The sequence below is a fragment of the Enhydra lutris genome, unplaced genomic scaffold, assembly GCF_002288905.1.
Source record: "Enhydra lutris kenyoni isolate GAN:26980312 unplaced genomic scaffold, ASM228890v2 scaffoldscaffold7, whole genome shotgun sequence".
Taxonomy (NCBI): domain Eukaryota; kingdom Metazoa; phylum Chordata; class Mammalia; order Carnivora; family Mustelidae; genus Enhydra; species Enhydra lutris.
In genome coordinates, this window is record NW_019154091.1 from 7848363 (window position 1) to 7858841 (window position 10479).

Genomic DNA, 10479 nt, shown 5'->3' on the forward strand with positions numbered 1-10479 from the left:
TAGCCAGCTTCCTGACTCATAGCATTACTACTTCACACTTTGACCATTGCAAAAACCCCAGTTGGAATTTTTGTATCTTTTGCAGGTTCTTGATTCCACGATTTTGCTCTTTTATCGTTCTCTCTATCTAGAGTACTCTCTTGTCTTCCCTTAACTTCAAAGCTAAGTCCCAGTTTCACATGCCCTGCGCAGCCTTTCCTGATCACTGTAATCCACAGTGGTTTCTCTTCTGAGCCCCTAGAGCACGCAGTATGTCTGTCACTCATCGTACATGCTTTCCTTGCACTGTTAAAGTCTTCTTGTTAAATGTGCGTGTAACCCAGATGTTTCCAAGATTCAGCCTTCTCTTTAGTATTAAATAAAATAAATCAAGCTCCTATGACATAAAGCTCTGCTCTCCTGAATACTCTTTTTTTTTTAAGATTTTATTTATTTATTTGACAGAGAGAGAGAGAGATCGCAAGTAGGCAGAGAGGCAGGCAGAAGCAGGCTGCCTGCTGAGAGCCCGATGCGGGCCTCGATCCCTCAGACCATGACCTGCACCTGAGCTGAAGGCAGAGGCTTAACCCACTGAGCCGCCCAGGCACCCCACTTCTGAGTACTCTTGAAATTACTGAGTTCCACCTCTTGCTCCAAACCTCTACTCCCAAGTCAATTCTCTTTCTTTCTTTCTTTCTTTCTTTCTTTCTTTGACAGAGATCACAAGCAGGCAGAGAGAGAGGAAAGGAAGCAGGCTCCCCGCTGAGCAGAGAGCCCAATGTGGGGCTCGATCCCAGGACCCCGGGATCATAACCTGAGCTGAAGGCAGAGGCTTAACCCACTGAGCCACCCAGGTGCCCCTCCCAGGTCAATTCTTGATCCTCTCTCATTATCCTGCCTACGCCTATGCAAATGCTTATTTGCATTTGCAGTCCTTTCTTAACATCCCTTTTCCCCAAGAAGAGACATCAGCTCTTCTCCTTCATTCCTAAGAGCATCACTAACACAAAGCTCTTTCACGCAAGAGACTTTTACTAAACATTTTAGGAATGATGGAGAGCAACTGTGCTTAGAACAGGAAGGGATGAAAAGTTCTATATGATCATCAAAATAATTACCAATTATTGAGCAATTAACCTGGGCCTGGTTATGCCAAGCATTTTACATATACTATTTTATTTAATATTCAGAGTGTCCTTATACCATCACACAGCTGGTAAGTTAGAGAGCCATCACTCAAGTCCAAGTCTTTCTGGCTCTGGGGCCTCCATAATCTTTACTGTTCCTAAAGTTCATGGTCCTGGAAGAATCTCTAACTATAACAGTAGAGTTTGTGGTCACCTATCCACGTTTACTCCATTTCTTTTGTCTACTTCTTATAGAACTTTGATTTTTGTTCAGGAACCCACCTTCTTCTTCTTCTTTTTTTTTTTTTTTCTTTTTTAAGATTTTATTTATTTGAGAGAGAGAGTGCACAAACAGGGAAGGAACCCACCTTCTTCAAGCTGCACTCCTGAGAGCTGCATCCTGAATCTTCCCGGTAATTATGGTTGGTAGTGACTTGTGTGGGCATGAGCACAGGATACATTTTGGCAAGTAACACCTGCAAAAAAATCTTCTGGGTTACTTGGAGGAAAAGTTTCCTTTGGCCAAAAGAGATACATGGAAAGTGGTGGTATCTTCCTAGACAGTTGTGCAAAAATGACAGGAGAAACTGCTGGGGCTGACTTAAAACCATGAGAGAGTTACCCTGAGGGCAAAGGCAACACAACACAGGTTGCAGAAAGGAAAGATAGAATAAAACCTGGGTATTTGTTGTTCGCCCACCAAAATATTTTATCTTAAACATTCCTACCTATCTCTGTGCTTTGTGGAATTATAGTGCTATTATTTATACCCATATTGAGTTCAACTTTCTCTTACATATAATGAAAAATATTGTTTTTTTTTTAAAGATTTTATTTATTCATAAGAGACAGAGAGAGAGAGAGAGAGAGGTGGAAGCAGAGGGAGAAGCAGGCTTCCCCCACTTGGGGGAGGGAGCCAGATGCACGACTCCATCCCAAGACCCTAGGATCAAGACCTGAGCAGAAGGCAGACGCTTAACCCACTGGGCCACTCAGACACCCATTAAAAATATGCTAATGGATACTTCGTCTTCACTCTCCTAAGACTTCAGCCTACTGCTACTACAAGGATTCATTTCTCCCACCATCCACAACCTTTTTTTGAGTCTCAGGCTCCCCAAATCTACTGTCTCCAAAGGTCAGAGAAAACCTCCCCAAATTCTAATACTTTTCTGTGGAGAAAAGTGTCTGTCTCACCTTCACTCATCTAGCCTCCCGGGTCCCCTCCCCTCCAATTCATTACCAAAAGGCCCACTTAATGAGTTTTCCTAAAGAATTCTTCCCCAGAGATGAGACGCTGAAGACCAGGAGTCATGTGACCTGAGCGGGAGTCTCGGTTCCATTTTTTGCTAGCTGTGAAAACTATGACAAGTTGCTTTAATTTTTCTGAGGCTCAGCTTCTGTCAAAGGAGAATAATTAGATCGTTGTTGTGAAGATCAAATGACATCCACACAATGCCTTCACAATGGTGCCTGGCACTTGCAAGCATTCAAGATAAAATGTTGATTGGAAGTAAAGGAAACCAGCTAAGGTAGGCCAAAAAGGAAATTTCCATCCAATGCTTTAGCTCACAGAATGGAAAGCCCAGCTCAATAACCTGGCTCAGAAAAGCCAAGGACTGGGGCAGCCCTGGGAATTCACATAACAAGCAGAAAGTGATCTTTTTCAACTTTTCATTCCTCTACTCGTGATGCAAATTCCTGAGAGCAAGCCTCTGATTGGCCTAGCTCGGGTCAGGCCCACCTCTTGGTTTGGTTGAAAAGTACTTCAGTTGGGACGCCTGGGTGGCTTAAAAAAAAAAAAAAAAAAAAAGTACTTTGGTTAATGGTGTCACAGAATGTCTCCAACAGTGACCCAAAGCAAGATTGGAGTGTTGTCACCAGAAGAAGCGGTAAAGTGGAAAACAAACAACCCGACTACATTCATTGGTTACTGCATATTTATTATGTTTATAGGACAAAGATTATGCCTCATCCACCTCATTGCCTAATATCCTATTACAACCATTACTGATGTTCAAGATACTTGTTGGTTGTTTATTCTTAGGTAATTTGACTTCTAACACTGATCATTTTTTTTTGATCATTTATATTTTTAAGGTTTGCAGTCAAATGATCTACCACTGAGCTATACCCCCAGTATTTTTAAGTTTGATCCAAAAGAAAACACATGTTTCTTTTTTGTTTTTTGTTTTTTTTCTTGAGTGCAAGAAGTCTGTTAATGATAATTATAAAGGGATATAACAAGGTTGTTTTTGAAGAGTGAGGGCACTAGACTACAGGGGAGGTTGTTAATCAAAAAATATCACTGTTGAAGTCTAGCAGTAGAGGAAAGCATAGATAATTGGGTACACTATGGTCACCTATCTTCTTCCTTTTCTGAATTTTGCATAGGTTTTAGCTCTAGAGGATGAAATAAAAAGGGATTGGAGGAACTGGTGAGAAAACATCTCAATGGTCTAATTGGGTCTTTTAGTTTAATCTTCAGAGGAAGTGCTCTTTGGGCCTCAAGCACGATCAAAAAGAAGGCAAGAGCCACGGAGGAAGCATTAACTTCACTGTTTATCACTTCTTTGATTCCACATTTTCAATCACCAGTTTGTGCCCACTTTTCCTCATAAACGTGTTTTACCTGGATCCCAGTCCCCTTGTGGCTAAATTGCCACCACTGTCTGTCTCCCAACAGCTTATTCTTGTTCTATTCTTTTGTGAGAAACCAGAGCACAGGTCAACTTCCTCAAGCATTATTTGGCCTCCTGCCTTTCACATCATACTTAAACTCCCAATCCAGCTGTGAGAGCAATTTGGCAGAGACATCTGTTGCGCCTTTGTTCATCAGTGTTGAGTCTACAGATCTGATTAGTGAGGCAGAGATCACCACGCTTCTCCCCAGGCACCCCTCCCCCCAAGCTGTACACATGGAAGTGATGACAAATAAACAGGAAGGGAGGCCATGGTCTTGGGTAAGCCTGGGTAAGAGGAGAGGAGGGGCTTGGGACCAAGTATCAGAGAACTTCAACAATAAATGACTAAGTGGTAGAGAGTGAGCTTGGATGAAGCAGAGAAACAGAAGTCAGGGAGGTCAGAGGAAAACCAGGAAAAACAATTGTGGAAGCTAAGGAGAGAAAATGCTAGGAAATTGTGGAAGCCAAGGAAAGAAAATGACCTCTCAAAAGCTAGAGAAGTCAGAAGCAAAATGTGGTAGATACACATACAATGGAATAGCATTCAGCCTTAAAAAGAAAGGAAATTCTGACTCATGCTACAGGTTGCGGACATTATGCTAAGTGAAACAAGCCAGTCACAAAAGGACAAACCCTGTATGATTCCACTTACATGAAGTACCTAGAGTCAGATTCATGGAGACAGAAAGTCGAAGGGTGGTTACCAAGGTCTAGGGGAGGGAGGTCGGGTTATTGTTGAATGGGTATAGAGATTCCCTTTTGTGAGATACAAAGAGTGCTATGGTTGGCTAATAATAATGGTTGCGCAAGAATATGAATGTATTTAGTGCCACTGAGCTGTACACTTAAAGTCGGTTGAGATGGTAAATTTTGTGTTATCTGTCTTTCTTTTATGTGTTATGTGTGTTTTAGCACCCTTTTTTTTTTTTTTAAGGAGCGAGGTCAACAGAGTCAGATACTACTGAAAGGTCAGGTGTAAGGAGAACTGAAATGTCCTCTGTGTTTAGTGTCTTGGAGACTGCTGGTAACAAGAGCTAGGAAGGATCCTGCCCACAGTGGCTGACTTCAATATCAACACATAAATACCCATGCATATTTTCTGGCTCATAACTGTCTTTTTAGTAAAAGCAAGTCAAGACAGACTCAGGCTCTCTCTGGTTCCATGGTTCACCTCCTTCTCCTCTCCCTGCCCTCATTTCCTTCTCCCTGGGCTCCTCTCTGTGGCTTTCATACACATGTCACCATTTTCTGCATAAAACTTACATACCCTGCTTCCTGAGAAGACTACTTATGCCTCCTCTCTGCCAGCCTATATCTCTTCCCCTGCTTCCAAATAGTAACTACACACTTCTCTCCTCCAAAGTCTTTTCCTAGATTAACTAACTCCATTTGGCTTCAAAAATTCTTACTCACCACTGTCTTCATCTCCATTATCCACCATAATTTTTTTCTTTTAAAGAATGGTAAAATGCCATTTGTCATTCCTTCAACAAATATGTACTAATTTAATATTTCATAAATATTAATAAAGCCTCTACTCCATTCTGGGTATTGTGATAGTTGCCAAAGATATAGCCTCTGCCCTCAAACAGCTCATAGTCCAGTGGGGGAGAATTTATCTCCTCCTGGGCTTTGTACAGAGAAGTTTTTTGTCTGGACCTGAAATTTAAAAATGTAAGTAGTCAAAAAAATAGATCTTTACAGAAAGATTTATACCTATTTTGGGAAACAATATAGTTTTGCAATTTCAGTAAGAATTCCTTCCCATTCCTGATAAATTAAGTATGCTATAAATTTACCACTCTGGCCTTGGTATACGCCTACGGCATAACTTCTATAGCAGAACCTTCTCAGCTCTGCTGCACACACTGTGTTCCAATAAGAGAGGATTGCTTTATTTTCCCAATTCTAAAATGCAACTGATGATTATAAAGCACCCTATCAATTAAAAAAACATTTTAGACAACAAAATGTACAACTGTAGTATGTTCAGACAGTAATTACAAGACACATGCCAATTAATATGTTAAAATAGAAGGAGGAAGTAGGAGAATGAATGTGCATCTTAAGTTCAAAGGTATACAGTGTTTGCTGCTCTCAGAAAATGCTTTGCATTTCCCGGGCTCCAAATATTTGCTCATGGCTTTCCTTCTGTTTGAACATCTCTCATCTCTTGACCCTTACCTACAACCTATCCAGTTCTTTGGGATACCTTTCTTCCTCTCATGAAAGCTGTCCTGATCTTGCCAAGCAAATGGGATCTTTTATTTGTTCATTGGTTCATTCAACAAACATATACTGAATGACTGCTGTTTTAGGCACTGGTTTTTTTTGTTTTTTTTTTTAAGATTTTTATTTATTTATTGAGAGAGAGAGAGCACACATACACAAGCAGGGGTGAGGGGCAGAGGGAGAGGGAGAAGCAGACTCCTCCTTGAGCAGAGAGCCTGACTTGGAGCCTCAGGACCCTGAGATCATGACCTGAGCCAAAGGCAGGTGCTTAACCAACTAAGCCACCCGGAGCCCCTCTTTTAGGCACTGTTCTAGGCACCAAGGATTAAATGGAAGGCAAGACGAACGGACATAGTCTTGTCTTCTCTGGAGTTTATATTCTACATAGGGAGACAGATATAAATCAAAACTAACCAATAAATGACATAATCATAAATTATAATAAGTACTATGAAGAAAAACAACAATAAACAAGGAGCTGAGATAAATTATAGAGAGAAGTCTCCTCTGTGATGGGTGGTCAAGGAAGGCCTCCACAAAGAGGAAAAACCATAAGCTGAGACCTCAAGAGAGAGGAGAAATTGTCCATATTTTGTAGCGGCAAGAGCATTCCAGAGGGGATAGCATGTGCAAAAGCCCTGAGGTGGAGTTAAGTTTGATGTGTTGAAGGAATAGACCTTGCCTTCCTTTGAAGCTCCAGAGCATTTTCTATCTTCCTTTGGGGTTTACACTCATCTCCCCTGATCCTAGTTCTTGTTATCATTTTCTTATTCTCATTCCCATGCCTTATGAATTAGTAAATTTTTGAGGGCAAAAATTGAGTCTAATTTATCTATGTGTTCCTTTACAGTGCTTAGGATAGTACTGTACACAAATTAAATGCTCAGTTACTATTTTTTGAATTCCATAAGACTACAAATTTGGGATGATTTACTGAGTCCATTATATAATTTTTTACAAACCTATATTTTAATAAAATACTTTGGATTTTTACCAAAAGTTGCTATATCACAGCCATATTAAATTTTTGACACTATTTGCTATAAAATGTTACTGAGAAATTATTCAATATATTGCTTAATATATTGAATTACTTAATATATATTAATATATTAATGTATATTAATATATAATATAGTTACAATATATTACTTAATACAAAATTACACCTAATGTATAAGTTCCTTTTGGAATCCAGAGCAAGCAAAATTTTACTTCCGAACTAGTCTTCCTCTTCCCTTCTGAAACCAAGATTTATATAATGGATTATGTTTCGTCTTACTATTAAGAGAGCTAAAAAATTAAAAATGAATCCAACTATTTAATTTGAACAACTAAAGCAATATGTTTATCTATGTGATTCTAATATTTGTATTTTTCTCAGATTCTTTCTCCTTATAATGAATAATATCACAGTTTGCCACAGGCTGTCCAAGCACTTTCCATGAATTATCTCATTTAATCTTTACAATAATCTTGAGTGTTACAGGTGAAAAACTGAGGTTTCAAATAATGTCAAATAGATTATAAGTATTGAATCCAGGCCATCTGAATTTTCTACTGGGATGTATTTTAGTATCATATGGGGGTATTAATGTAAGTCTGTTAAAATAGTTTTGGAAGGGACACCTGGATGGCTCAGTTGGATAAGCGGCTGCCTTTGGCTCAGGTCATGATCCCAGGATCCTAGGATCGAGTCCCACATTGGGCTCCTTGCTCAGCCGGGAGCCTGCCTCTCTCTCTGCCTGCCACTCTGCCTGCTTGTGCTCTCTCTGTTTCTCTCTGATAAATAAATAAAATCTTTAAAAAAAATAGTTTGGGGAAAGAAAAGGAGAAAAATATATGTGTATGCTTACATGTACATATGTGTATTTACATAAGTATATGTAATTGAGTTAAAATATAATTGAATTTTTAATTGAATTAAAAAATGAAATACAGCTGTTGATGACCTATCTCATACAATATTATATTTGGTAGTATGAGCATCCACTAATCCTTTGGTTATTTGGTATAGGTGAGTAGGAGGACCTAAATGACAGAGAATTTTTTTTTAAAGATTTTATTTATTTATTTGACAGACAGAGATCACAAGTAAGCAGAGAAGCAGGCTGAGAGAGAGAGGAGGAAGCAGGCCCCCCGCCGAGCAGAGAGCCCGATGTGGGGCTCGATCCCAGGACCCCGGGATCACGACCTGAGCCGAAGGCAGAGGCTTTAACCCACTGAGCCACCCAGGCGCCCCGACAGAGAATTTTTTTAATGCAGTTTGAATACACAATTAAATTTAGGATGTAAGAAATTTTTTTTCAAAATGTCATCGAACTTGAGTTTGGATAAAGAATCCCGCAAACTTTCATGTTTAAAACACAGGCTGGCAGGGGCGCCTGGGTGGCTTAGTCTGTTAAGCGACTGCCTTCAGCTCGGGTCATGATCCCATGATCCTGGGATCGAGCCCTGCATCGGACTCCCTGCTCAGCGGGGAGTCTGCTTCTCCCTCTGCCTACTGCTCTGCCTACTTGTACTCTCTATCTGTCAAATAAATAAATTAAAAAAAAAAACAAAAAACACAGGCTGGCACACTGCAACAAATTTCAGGGTAGGAGTTCCCAGCTGCACTGCAGTAAAATTCTCTTAGATAATATTTGCCATGTTTTAATATAAGATTGGTTCCCAACAGGGAAGTGGATCATGGGTTCCTGGCTTTCAAACAGTCCAGTTGAGCTCATCAGGAGATTGTGTTTGCATTTTCATAGAAATATATATAGAGAGAGAAGGGAATTATTGGCATTTATTCCCAAGAAACGCTATCTTTTAGGGCAGTATGGAAGGCTATCTTTTTTTCACTCACGACAAGTGTTTACATGAGCACTAGTAAGAAAAAAGGTCTATGAATATAATGAGAACTGAAAAAAAAATTGCCAGCAAAATTTGTTTCCCTTTACCAAAGCTATAGAGGCGAGAAAGCTCAGTAGGAGAACCTGTTTCAGGAACAAACAAAACCACAGAAGGAAATCCTCCCAGGGCATTAGGACTCCTTTAGTGAGAGCAATAGCTTTTCATTTGCAGAAAGAACAGGTGTTTCCCCAGGAAAAAAAAAAAAAAAAAAAAAAAAAAAAACCCCAAAAAACTGCAGAGTCACCTTGCTGAGCCAATATGATTGGAAACGGGCAAGAGCTGGATTACTGGAGAATAACTCAAGAGGAAGGTAGAATACCTCCCCAACCCCTGCTCCGGGAGGGGGAAAAAATTGTTTGCAACTGAAACAAAAACATCACTCTTTTCTCTTTCATTCCGGAAGGATTAATGGACACATTGAGTCCACCATATCATTAAAGTGGTCAGGAATCAAATGAACGAATTCTAGAATGGCTAAGGGTGGCGGAAAAAATATGCTCTCTAAAGATAAGAAAATGACGGCATAAAATGGTCACAGAAAGACTCAGAGATCTAAGGGGCCAGAATATGTGCCCAAGTCAACACCACCAAGTCAGACATGTGGTATCAAAACAAAGGGTTGCCATGAGGGCATTCCAAGATGGTTTTTCCTGTTGTCAACTATGTTGTTCTTGGGGGGCTGGGGGAGGAACCAATTGCGTATGTCTAAATCTTTCTTCTACAGCAGGCTTTCAACAAGTTGCTGGGTGTTCATTCCACCAACTTGTGGTGAGTCTTTCAAAACCTCATTCATTATTCCGTCAGTCAACTGACATTTACTGGGTGCCCACTATCTGCCAGACACTAAGCCGGGCTGAGATGATACAGGAGTAAATAAATAAAGGAAGGAGAATTGAGAGAAGGGGATGGTGCGATCAGGTCTCTGAAAAATTGTTTCATACCGCTCAAACCCCCAAGAGCTTGTCTGACAGGAAAGATTCATAGCTCCTCATGGAAAATTGTAAGGACCTGAGTTGTGAATTGGGACTCCATTCTTCATAAATACCCACTGTGGAGCCCGAGTCACAGGTCAGAAGACGCTTCAGGAAAACAGATGTACAGCAAAGAGAGGTGGATTTGTTTGTAAAATGGTACCTTCCCCAAAGACACGTCTATTCATTTCTCTTGAAATTAAGCCCTCCTCCCATGGATATCCTGTATCTACCCTTCAGCTAAGAATTCGGCTTACTTCACTTACGCTTATTTTCTCATCTACATCTACGATTCCTTTACATCTGTGTCGTGATTAAGAGCACACGCCTGGGAGGTAAAGAGACCTGGGTTCAAATTATAACTTAGCCGCTAACTGTGCGGTAATCGAACAAGTTACTTATCATTTCTGTGTTTCAAATTCCCCATGGATAAAATAAGGGCAATAACAGCACTTGTCTTACAGGATTATTATGAAAATAAAATGAGATAATATATGAAAAACAGCTAGCCCAATTAGTTATGGCTAATGTAACGATTATATTCTGAAAGTAAGTAACTGCCCTCATATCAAAGTGGCATATAATCTTCTT